General features: G+C 37.3%; 1 long non-coding RNA gene across 3 annotated transcripts; it reads right to left on the bottom strand.

The window, feature by feature from the left end:
• Window positions 1-869: 869 nt before the first annotated feature.
• On the bottom strand, window positions 870-6,098 carry LOC147409943 (uncharacterized). 3 transcript variants are annotated; one of them, XR_015175492.1, is made up of 3 exons: window positions 5,409-6,098; window positions 4,086-4,852; window positions 870-2,192 (listed from the first exon to the last, which is right to left on the bottom strand). It is a non-coding gene; the product is annotated as an uncharacterized LOC147409943 (long non-coding RNA). The 3 variants fall into 3 exon arrangements; XR_015175491.1 differs by having other exon boundaries at window positions 5,595-6,098; XR_015175490.1 differs by lacking the exon at window positions 5,409-6,098 and having other exon boundaries at window positions 4,086-5,401.
• Between the last annotated feature and the right edge of the window lie 4,560 nt (window positions 6,099-10,658).

Genomic DNA, 10,658 nt, shown 5'->3' with positions numbered 1-10,658 from the left:
AACTAACGAGCGATATTCTACTTCTGCACTTGAACGAGAGGCAATGCTTTGTTTCTTAGAGGACCAAAAGACTAAATTGGCGCCAAAAAATATTAGCATAACTGGTAATGGAGCGGCGCGTATCAATACATCCAGCCTAGTCCGTATCAGCATAGGCAAGAAGATCATGACTAGACTATTTATGGAGTTGAAGTTCATGATGAGGAGTGTCTTTTACATAACGCAAAATACGTTTGAGGGCACATTACAACAATAAAATGGCAATTAGGAACGGTTTATAACCGTTCCTAATACAGTTTAAAACGGTTCTCAGACCATGTCTGATCGAGGCGTCGTTAATGAGATTAAACGGCTGTAAGCCGTTTTAGATCCATGGATTGGGAACGGCTAAAAACCGTTCCAAAATTTAAACGTGGAACGGTTTTAAACCTTTCCAAATCTGAAAGCACCCGCACAATAAAAATACCTAAGACATCGGAAATTAAGACTGATGTCCTACGTAATGGACTTTGGACATCGGTTACAAACTGATATCTAAAGTAATCAAAAACCGATATCTAAAATGTTTGAAAAACAATTAATTTTTAATTTTTTTTTTCTGTGCACAAAAGTAGATCTACTCATTAGGAAACGTTTGGACTTGAATATTGGGCTCAGATTAGGATCCATGTGTCCACACACGCAACTACAATACAAATTAAGAGGATACCAAAATAGATTTTTTGTAAACCAAGTGTCCTTACCTGCTGTCACCAACAAAATTACTGGAAACCACGTCATTTTCAATGTATCCCAAGATTCCTTTCAGATTACCTTCTAACTCTTTCCTGAGAACCCAAAATATGATAATATAAAATTAAAAATCAGAACAATACGCTAGTTACATGCCTTTGCTTGCTATGCAGTTGGTCAGTCCCTTTCCACAATGCGATCAATTGAAATCCGCATTAAAAAGAGGGTGAAGCAACAATACACAAATGGGAAGTTTCATGATCTAATGACAAAAGTGATTGCAAATCCAAAGACACTTCAAGATGCTTACGACTGCGTCAGAACACCAATGAGAGTTTTGGATTTAAACCTATAGGTTTACATATCTACACTAGTAGTTCCCTGGCTTGGCAGTAAATAGAAAATAAAAGAGAAGATGAAATTACCTTGGCCTTGCATAGGTTGATCAGTGCTTTATAGCAACCGACAGATGCCATGCTTCCGAGATGCTTGTAGACAAAAGGTTCTCCGAAAGATAAGTCTTTCATTGAAAAAGCTTTGACTCCATTCTTCCCAATCCTGTTGAATGTGTACTGGTGAAGGAAAAACTTTACACCCAGTTGATGGGTCAAGGAAAGCAGTGAGGTCAACCATGTCTGCCAACCAGCCATATCATCTTATTAGCATTATAAAATTAAAGGTGCAAACAATCAGATTAGAGAGAGAGACCTCACGAACTGCTATTCCAATAACATCACCCTTGTCATCGTCCAACATTCCAGCTGGCAATTCTAAGATAAGCCTCCCAACAGGAAAAATGTACTAGCCAAAACCAATATTAATGGTGCCTTATCCTAGCTACTTAGGGCCAGCAATACAACTCTTGTCCATCATTCATTTCTATCCAGATCCATATATTTTGAATTTCATCCACTGTCAACACCATCACTAACCTTGATTGAAGAAGGCATGGCGAGTTCATGTAGGAACTTTTGTAGTGGTCGATACATTGAGCTTTGCCCTTCGTCCCAACATGCTCTGCAATTTCTGTACAGTTTCCAAAACCATACATTTTGATTCCCTAGTAGGAGAATTCTATTAAAATTTTAGGTCATAAGCTTCTAGTCACACAATCCAACATCAAATGTCACTGTTAAATCATCAAGAAAAAGCATGATCGACTTATGGTCAAGGGCGTAAACCAAATATTGCTAATTTAACAGGGGATGCTTCTAAGATACACTAAATAATATGATTTATGTGGAAGAAATCCATACCTTAGCAGCCCCTGTATTGATGGGAATGATATTAAATGAAGTAGCCCTTCCACCTCTCCTGTCCTTGCTAGATGGTCCATCAATAGTTTTCTGTGAGGCTTATATCAAAGAGGAAGGGGAACATATCTCATGGGAACATCAAGATATTAGCCGACTTGATGTTCTTGTGAACAGAGGAAGGGGAACATAATCTCATGGAGATACCTGAAAATGGAAACATAGCCTCTGAAGCATTAAAGGGAAAGAGACATAAGCAATGGTATGATCCGGAATATATAAGAGATGTCCTAAACTATAATGATCAAATATTCAAATAACACATCCATATGGGTCAGTATACAGCTACCATGATGGCAATCTGAATTTAATCCTTCATAATAAGTTATGATAAAAATGGATCTGCAATGTCTCCTTGGCCAAAAACAGATCCAAATGGGTGAACCCAACCACCTGATGATGTATGTCTTTCTTCTAAACAGTTGGGGAAAACATGATAATACTATGGTAGTTGCTCTGGAAGAACACAAGAAAAGAAATTAACTAGTTGGAAAATTTTACAGATTTACGCTGCATTTTTTTTCACTTTTCGAGTGTAAATTGGCCACAACATTGCTATAGCTAAATCTAGTTCAAGAATGAGTGAGTCATTAGAGAGTACTTTCTAAATAACAGGTGCAAAAAACCAGGTGACAAGCTTTGGTTACCACACAGATTTCCCCCATTCCAAGTAGAAGCTAGAGGTGTCTAAAGGTGTGCTTCAGGTGCCTTTCCTCATGGAACTTCATGAGGTCAAGAGGAACGGCTTGAATCTGTGAATCATTTTACGGGAGGAAAAGGTCCCAAAACAAGGGAGTACAAAAAAAGTATGGAATCGGAAAGATTGGATACGGACTTCAACTATGAATCTTGATGAGCAGTCATGAAAAATGAAAAAGGATAGATCAGTAGACCATCCAACCAACAACAGACATGTCAACATGGTGAATGTGCAGGGAGTTTGAGCACACCAGTCAAGATCTGGCCTAAGCGAATGTTAAGGCCAATATTCGACCCGAATAGACAACAATCAAATCTATTGCATTGTTGTTTACAATTGAAGTAGTAAGAAAGCTCTAGACAGAATTGAATCGAGGAATAGGGTATGTTCAGCCAAACCCAAATTTGATAAGCATTATGAAGAACAATCGGAGAACAACACACAAGGTCAGAGTCATGAGGCAAGAATTTAATCCCAAGATAAAATATCTGCAATTTCTTGAAAACAGTCCAATGGAACCCAACCAAGTGATGTCCAAACAGTTGCAGTGGTAGCCTGGAAGAACTCAAGAAAAGAAATTAACTAGTTGGAAAATTTTACAGATTTACGCTGCATTTTTTTCACTTTTGGAGTGTAAATTGGCCACAATATTGCTATAGCTAAATCTAGTTCAAGAATGAGTGAGTCATTAGAGAGTACTTTCCAAATAACAGGTGCAAAAAACCAGGTGACAAGCTTTGGTTACCACACAGATTTCCCCCATTCCAAGTAGAAGCTAGAAATCAATTGCAAGGTTAACCTGTTCTAAAGTGTGCTTCGGGTGCCTTGCCTCATGGAACTTCATGAGGTCAAGAGGAACGGCTTGAATCTGTGAATCATTTTACAGGAGGAAAAGGTCCCAAAACAAGGGAGTACAGAAAAAGTATGGAATCGGAAAGATTGGATACGGGCTTCAACTATGATCCTTGATGAGCAGTCATGAAAAATGAAAAAGGATAGATCAGTAGACCATCCAACCAACAGCAGACATGTCAACATGGTGAATGTGCAGGGAGTTTGAGCACACCAGTCAAGATCTGGCCTAAGCGAATGTTAAGGCCAATATTCGACCAGAGTTTGAGACAACAATCAAATCTACCCATAGACAACAATTGTTTACAATTGATTGCATTGTAAGTTTAAAGCTCTAGAAGAATCTGAATCGAGGAATAGGAATATGTTCAGGGTATGTTCAAACCCAAATTTGATAAGCATTATGAAGAACAATCGGAGAACAACTCTTACACAAGAAAGTCAAGAGTCATCAGGTAAGCAATTATAATATCCCAAGATAAACATACCTTCCCATTTGCATATTTTGCTTGATAAACACGTCCAATGGATCCCTTGCCAAGTAGATGACCAATAGCAAAGTTGCCAGTGGCAGCCTGCAAATCTCCCAGGGAATAAGTTATAGTGTGAACTGACATGCTTTTTTTTACATTCAGCAGGTTTGCTAACTCAGTATCATTAATTGACACGGGAACAAACATGTATATGTGGCCATATTATGAATGATTTTCAAAATAGACCATGCCTGTGTATGTGTCATGGATATTGAAAAATGACCTAATGTACCCCCTTCCCGTATCCATACTCATACTCATTCCCATACCCAGGCATCATAGAAAAAATATGACTAGACCATCTCACCAGCTCAATCATACTGAAGAAATTATGTTGTGAACCACCAGGTCTTTTGACCTATTGATAAAAATGTCTACTAATTCACAACATGACATACATTCGATAGAACTTAAGAATTGGAGGGAAAAAACAACAAAAAAAAAACCATCCCCTGACCTATTGTTGCAAAATGGCATTTTAAGACACCAACCTTGAAATAAGTGTAAAACAATATAATGGCACAATATAATTGTAAACTACAGAGTTAGATAAAAATGGAAATAACTTCGACTCTCATATGAACATTCCAGATGATTCGCTTAGAAGTAATTAGCAGTTTAGGAAGCATACTCTGTTATGGGTGTGATGCATGTGAGGGGCATGAATCCTTTCCAACATTTGTAAGAATGACTAATGTAATCCAAAAGCATCCCTTGCTTATCTGCAATAACAATAGCAGCAGTGGTGGGTTCTGTAAAGCCAAGCCTTAAAAAGCTATAGAACTCTTCATAATGAAACTAAATTCTGTGATTTTTAACATGGAACAAGTGCAGAGAGAAAACAAGTATCACTAATCAATCTAAGATTAGCATTCATATTAGTGGACATAATGATTGAAACAAAATAGCAAACTTGGAGTAGAATTCCAAATCTTAGCAAAGCAAAATAAAAAAAGAACCATAAGAAAACCAATATTCCAACTAAATTAAAGTAGTACCGTACAACTTAATCAGCCGAACCACAAGAAAAATAAAAATAAAAACCAGTATATTTCAAAACCATGCAACTAAGTAATTCAACCAAACTGAGAACAACACTAAAAAACCAAATAAATAAACAAAACCACCAGAAATCCAGTAAACTTCAATATGATTCCTACTAAACAATCCAATTGAACTTAGTAGGACAGAACCACAAATCTTAGCAAACCAAACAGAAAAAAAAAAGAATCAAAAGAAACCTAGTACGTCTTATGATGAGAGTAGAAAACTCTGTACCAAAGACAACAAAAGAAACAAATAAACCCATAGACAGGGTCTGAAGAAGCAAGAAATACTGGCAAATCTTCCTTCAAATCTATCCATTAAAAATAAAGAATGAAACAGAAATGTGTGTTAAAGTTGAAAAATAGCAATTTCTAGCTACAAAAAGAAGAAAAAGTGGGGGCTTTGTATAGGTCTTACAGGCTTGCCTCCATTCGATCTTATTTTTGGCTTCAATGGTTGGAACTTTATCATTGATGATGAAATCGAAACAGTGATGAAGAATAGAGAACTAGAGATAAAGAAGGGAGAAATTGAGATAAGGAACGAAGATTAGAAGCAAGATTTAGGTGAAAAGATCACTGATGGGAGAAACGAGCTTTAGGGTTTTTTGAAGATCCAAATCAAAGATCAAAGATAAAAGGAGAAACAATTAAGCATTAAGGATCAAAATCAAAGATCGAAGAGGTTTTAGCTATCAGTTTTCGTGACCTCAATCGAGAAGATCGAAGATGATGGAAGGAGAAATCTCGAACTTTAAGGTTCGTCGAAGATAGTAGATGATGAAGAAGGCAGAGGAGTTCGTTGTTCCTTAAACAAAGAAGATCGAAGAATTTGAGCTCTGAAGCTATTCTTCATTTGTTCACCGATGCAAAAAACCGTTCGAAAAAGGATTTTTGTTTTTTTGCGTTTGTTTTTTACTGAAACAAATGACTCAAAAAGTGTGAAACGGCTTAAAACCGTCTTGATTCTGAAACGGCTTAAATCCGTTTTAAATACTCGTTCAAATTTTGCAATTTTCTTGTAGTGGCACGAAAGTGGTCCTCAGTGGGAGTGTGCATGAATTGGCAAATAGAATTCACACTGATGGATAAATCAGGCTTGGTGAGTATTGAAGAACACCGGCAAGAGAACGAAACATAGTAGGGTTGAAGAACAACTTTCCTTCAGCTGAGAGGTGTTGACCAACAACAAAAGGTGTAGAGATAGGCTTTGCATCAATCATTAAAACACATTACATGATATCAAGTGCATACTTTGTTTGACTGAGAAACAAACCTTTCTCATTAGATTGAACTTCACCGCCAAGAAAATAATGAAGATCACCCAAATCCTTCACGGAAAATTCCTTAGAAAGCCGAGAATAAGGCTTTTAACTATAGAAGGATTACTTCCAATTATGACCATGTCATCAACATAAAGAAGTAGATAAACAATTCCAAGCGAGGAGTGAAAAACAAATGGTGAGGAATCTGCCGGACTAGAAATGACCCAAGTTTAAGCAAAAAAGAGCTAAAGGGATGTAACCAAGCTCGAGGAGCTTGTTTCAAGCCATAAAAAGCACGCTTCAGGTGACACACATGCTGAGGGAACTGTGGATCTGTGTATCCCAGCGGTTGTTCCATGTACCCTTCTTCATTGAGAAAACCATTGCAAAAGGAATTTTTAACATCTAACTGATGTAAGCGCCATCTAGAATTAATGGCCAAGGACAAAATAATTATATTTGTAGCAGGGTGCACAATAGGGCTAAAAGTATCACCCAAATCAAAACCATGAATCTGAGAAAATCTTTGAGCTACAAGACGAACCTTATGGCACTCAATAGACCCAATAGAGTGAAGTTTGGTTTTGAAAATCCAACGACATCCAGCCACATTATGATTTTGAGGACGAGGAACAACAACTCACGTATCATTTTTCTTCAAAGCTTGAATTTCATCATCCATAGCCGAGAGCTATTCAGGAAGTTTGTAGCAGATTTAAAACCCCTAGGCTCTTTGAGAGCAAGAAGTGCTTGAAAAACTTGAGAAGAAGACAAAACAATCATAGCATGATATAACCGTGGTTTGAATATACCAGCTTTACCTCTAGTAATCATCAGGTGGTCGGAAGTGGTCACATGAGGAACCGAAGACACCAGTGGAAGAAGAGGTGAGTCTGGAATTGCAAACTCCGAAAGGGGTTCCACAGGAAGAAGAACTTTAGGATCAGGGGAAGGATCTGATGGTAGATGTGGAGAGTCATTGCAAGGCAAACATGGTGAACTCGAAGACGAATGAGAAAAACCAACATTAGAAGAACTAGACATACAATCCTGACAATCAGAAAACTGAGTGTAGTCAATGTTAGACTGCAGATTTTGCATAGAGTCACTGTGATAGGGAAAATTATTCTCATAAAACTGTACATGTCAAGAAACATAGACATGATGTGTCTTGCGGTTTAGGCACCTAAACCCTTTGTGAAGGATACTATAACCTAAAAAGATACAATGAACAGATTTTGGAGACAATTTATTAGGAGAGTAACCTCTCAAATAAGGAAAGCAAAGACACCTAAAAGTGCGAAGCATTGAGTAATCTAGTTGCTTACCAATCAAGAGCTCATAAGGAGTTTTGCCATCAAGTGACGATGACGGGAGTCAATTAATGAGAAAGACGGCAGTAGAAAAAACTTCAACCCACAAAGAGAACAGTACATGCGCATGGAACATAAGGGTAAGTCCAGTTTCAATGACATGACAATGCTTGTGTTCGGCAATGCCATTTTGACTAGGAGTGTAAGGACATGCTAGACGGAGCACAATATCACAAGAGTGCAGATGAGAATGAAATTTATTATTAGTAAATTCGGTTCCACCATCGCACTGAAAAGATTTTATTTTCCCTGAAAATTACGTCTCAATGTACTGTTGTAGATCGATGAAAGTATCAAAAAAATCAGATTTTTGTTTTAACAGGAATATCCAACTAAATCTGGTACAATCATCAATGAATACTGCATAGTATCTATATCCAGTAAAAGAAAGAATTAGTGATAGGCCCCATAAGTCACAGTGTAAATGATCAAAAGGCATGGCACAACATTCATTATTTAGAGAAAAAGGTAAACAGTGGTTTTTGCCAAGTCTACAACCAACACAAATTTCAGAATCAATGGTCACCAATTTATTACATCAATAAATAGATATTGATCTAGAAAGAGAAGCAATAGTGCAATAATGTAGACGACCAAGGCGAGCATGCCATAAGCGAACAGAGGCTCGCGGTGAAAAGGAGGTGCTCAACAGAAAAACATGATGACGTTGATCCAACACATAGAGACCATTTTCACATCTTCCAACTCCCAGTGCCATTCTTGTGACCCGATCTTGTATGGTTAAAGTGGTAAAACCAGAGGAAAAAAAGGTAACAAAACAATTATTGTCTTTAGTAAGCTGATTGATCGAAATAAGATTTTTCTTTATGCTAGGAACAACTAAGACATTTGATAGAAGAAAGGGACTAGACGGAATAAGAGATGAAATGGAACCAATATGAGAGATAGCTAAAGACTGACCATTTCCAACCATGACACATTTATTACCAGAATAGATAGCTGGTTGATCCACACCCTCGGTGTTGCTGGTCATATGGGACGTTGCACTAGAGTCAAGGAAACATTCAAAGCCATTCAAATCGTGAATCGAGCAAGTGGAAAAAGCTTCAGCAAGATTAGTCGATTGCTTCTTCTTGAGTTTTAAGAAGGTCCAACAATGTTTAGCCAAGTGTTCCTCCTTGTCACACAACTGGCAGTAAACAGAGGAGGTAGATGACGACTTCAAATTGGCAGAAAGTGTAGAAGAAGAGAAAGACTGATTCTTCCCTTTCTTGACCCCTATAGCTTTGGAAGCCTGCTGGACATAATAAGCAGAGTTGGAATACGAGTGGGAAATTGATCTTTCAAAAATCTCATGAATCAAAGCTTTTGGAACAATCTCAACAAAGGAGGGTAGCAGAAGTTGTGACATCATGGTGGTGGAAAAGATCTTGTAGTTGGGTCTCAATGCTCGAAAATACCAGTGGACTTTATCTATGTCATCAATGGGACGACCAATAACAGTCAGTTGATTACAAAGACCTTTGAAAGTGTGAGAAAACTCAACAATAGACTGAGAGCCGCGTTGCATCAGTTGAAGTTCATCCTTGAGTTGTAGTTCTTGAGTTTTTGACTAGTGCGAGAATGAGATTTCAAGAACATGCCAAGCCTCATGAGAATAACGTAAACCCAATACCTCACTCATAGACTCCTCTGTAAGAGAAGAGTAAAGTAAACTGAGTAACGTCTGATCGATATGCAACCAAGAAGTGTACCCCGAATTTGGCTTTATGGTTCCATCAGAGGCACGAATCATGGCTGGGGGAGCCACGATGGTATCATCCAAATAATAAAATAGTTCTTGGCTGGCTAACAAAAGAACAAACTGATTTTTCCACAATAGATAATTGGAGGAAGTTAGTTTAATGGTGAGCATATGCACCATGTTGTTGAGCGAAAGAGTAGGAGAGGAAGAAACCGAATCAGTCATAGTAGAATCAAAGAAAAAACCTTGAATCTGATACCATAAAGATGTTTAACAAACAAATAGTAATGGCTGAAATCCTCCTTAAATGTATGGAGGAGATAATGTCTTGTATATATAGAATAATTACAATTGTGTGATCCTACAAAACAGGAAAGAATCAAAATACAAATATTCAAAATATATTTACATATATCTACAGCTATATCAATTGGATATGGTGGAATCGAAATTGATTTAGCAAATATCTTGGAGAATCATCAATCAAAAAAAAATATCTTGGAGAATCTTCGATTCTACCTTAGCAGTTATTTTCATATAGATAAAGAAGTTTGTTGATGAGGTTGGAGTCGCAACAAGTCCCAATCACCTTCCTCAAACTCCCTATCCTTAGGGTGTAAATCAAAGACGACACTGAGATTCCTTTAATTGGTGTCGTAGTTCTACAAGAACTTGATTTCTCTCTTTTAATTTTTTTGTCCACTGCATCCACCTTTGTAATGCCAGACACACAAGATAACAAAGTTGGTAGCATTACAACATTTTTTATCTATAACGGCGGATTTTTCCGTCGCTACAGGATACTTTTTCCATCGGTAAAAGTTACTGTACCGAATGAGCAGCGGAACCAAGATCCGACGTTGTTGCCTCAGTCGTTAAGTGTAGTAGCGGATAACTTGTTCCGCTGTTACAGGTAATACCTTTAACAACGGATACTAATATTCGCTGCAATAAGTCAATTTTTTAACAAATAGAATATAATACATATAGCAATGGATATTAAGATCCGCTGTAATAGGTCATTTTAACAAAAAAAATATAACACATATAGTGGCGGATATTAAAATCTGCTGCTACACGCTTTTTTTTTTTTTTTAATTTATTATATATCCTTCAAAAACAATATATAAAGGCGGAAT

The sequence above is a fragment of the Akebia trifoliata genome, chromosome 2 (assembly GCF_017979445.1).
Source record: "Akebia trifoliata isolate Shusen 1 chromosome 2, ASM1797944v1, whole genome shotgun sequence".
NCBI classification, from domain to species: domain Eukaryota; kingdom Viridiplantae; phylum Streptophyta; class Magnoliopsida; order Ranunculales; family Lardizabalaceae; genus Akebia; species Akebia trifoliata.
Note: the sequence above shows the minus strand (reverse complement) of the source record. Positions and strands in the feature narration are given on the sequence as shown.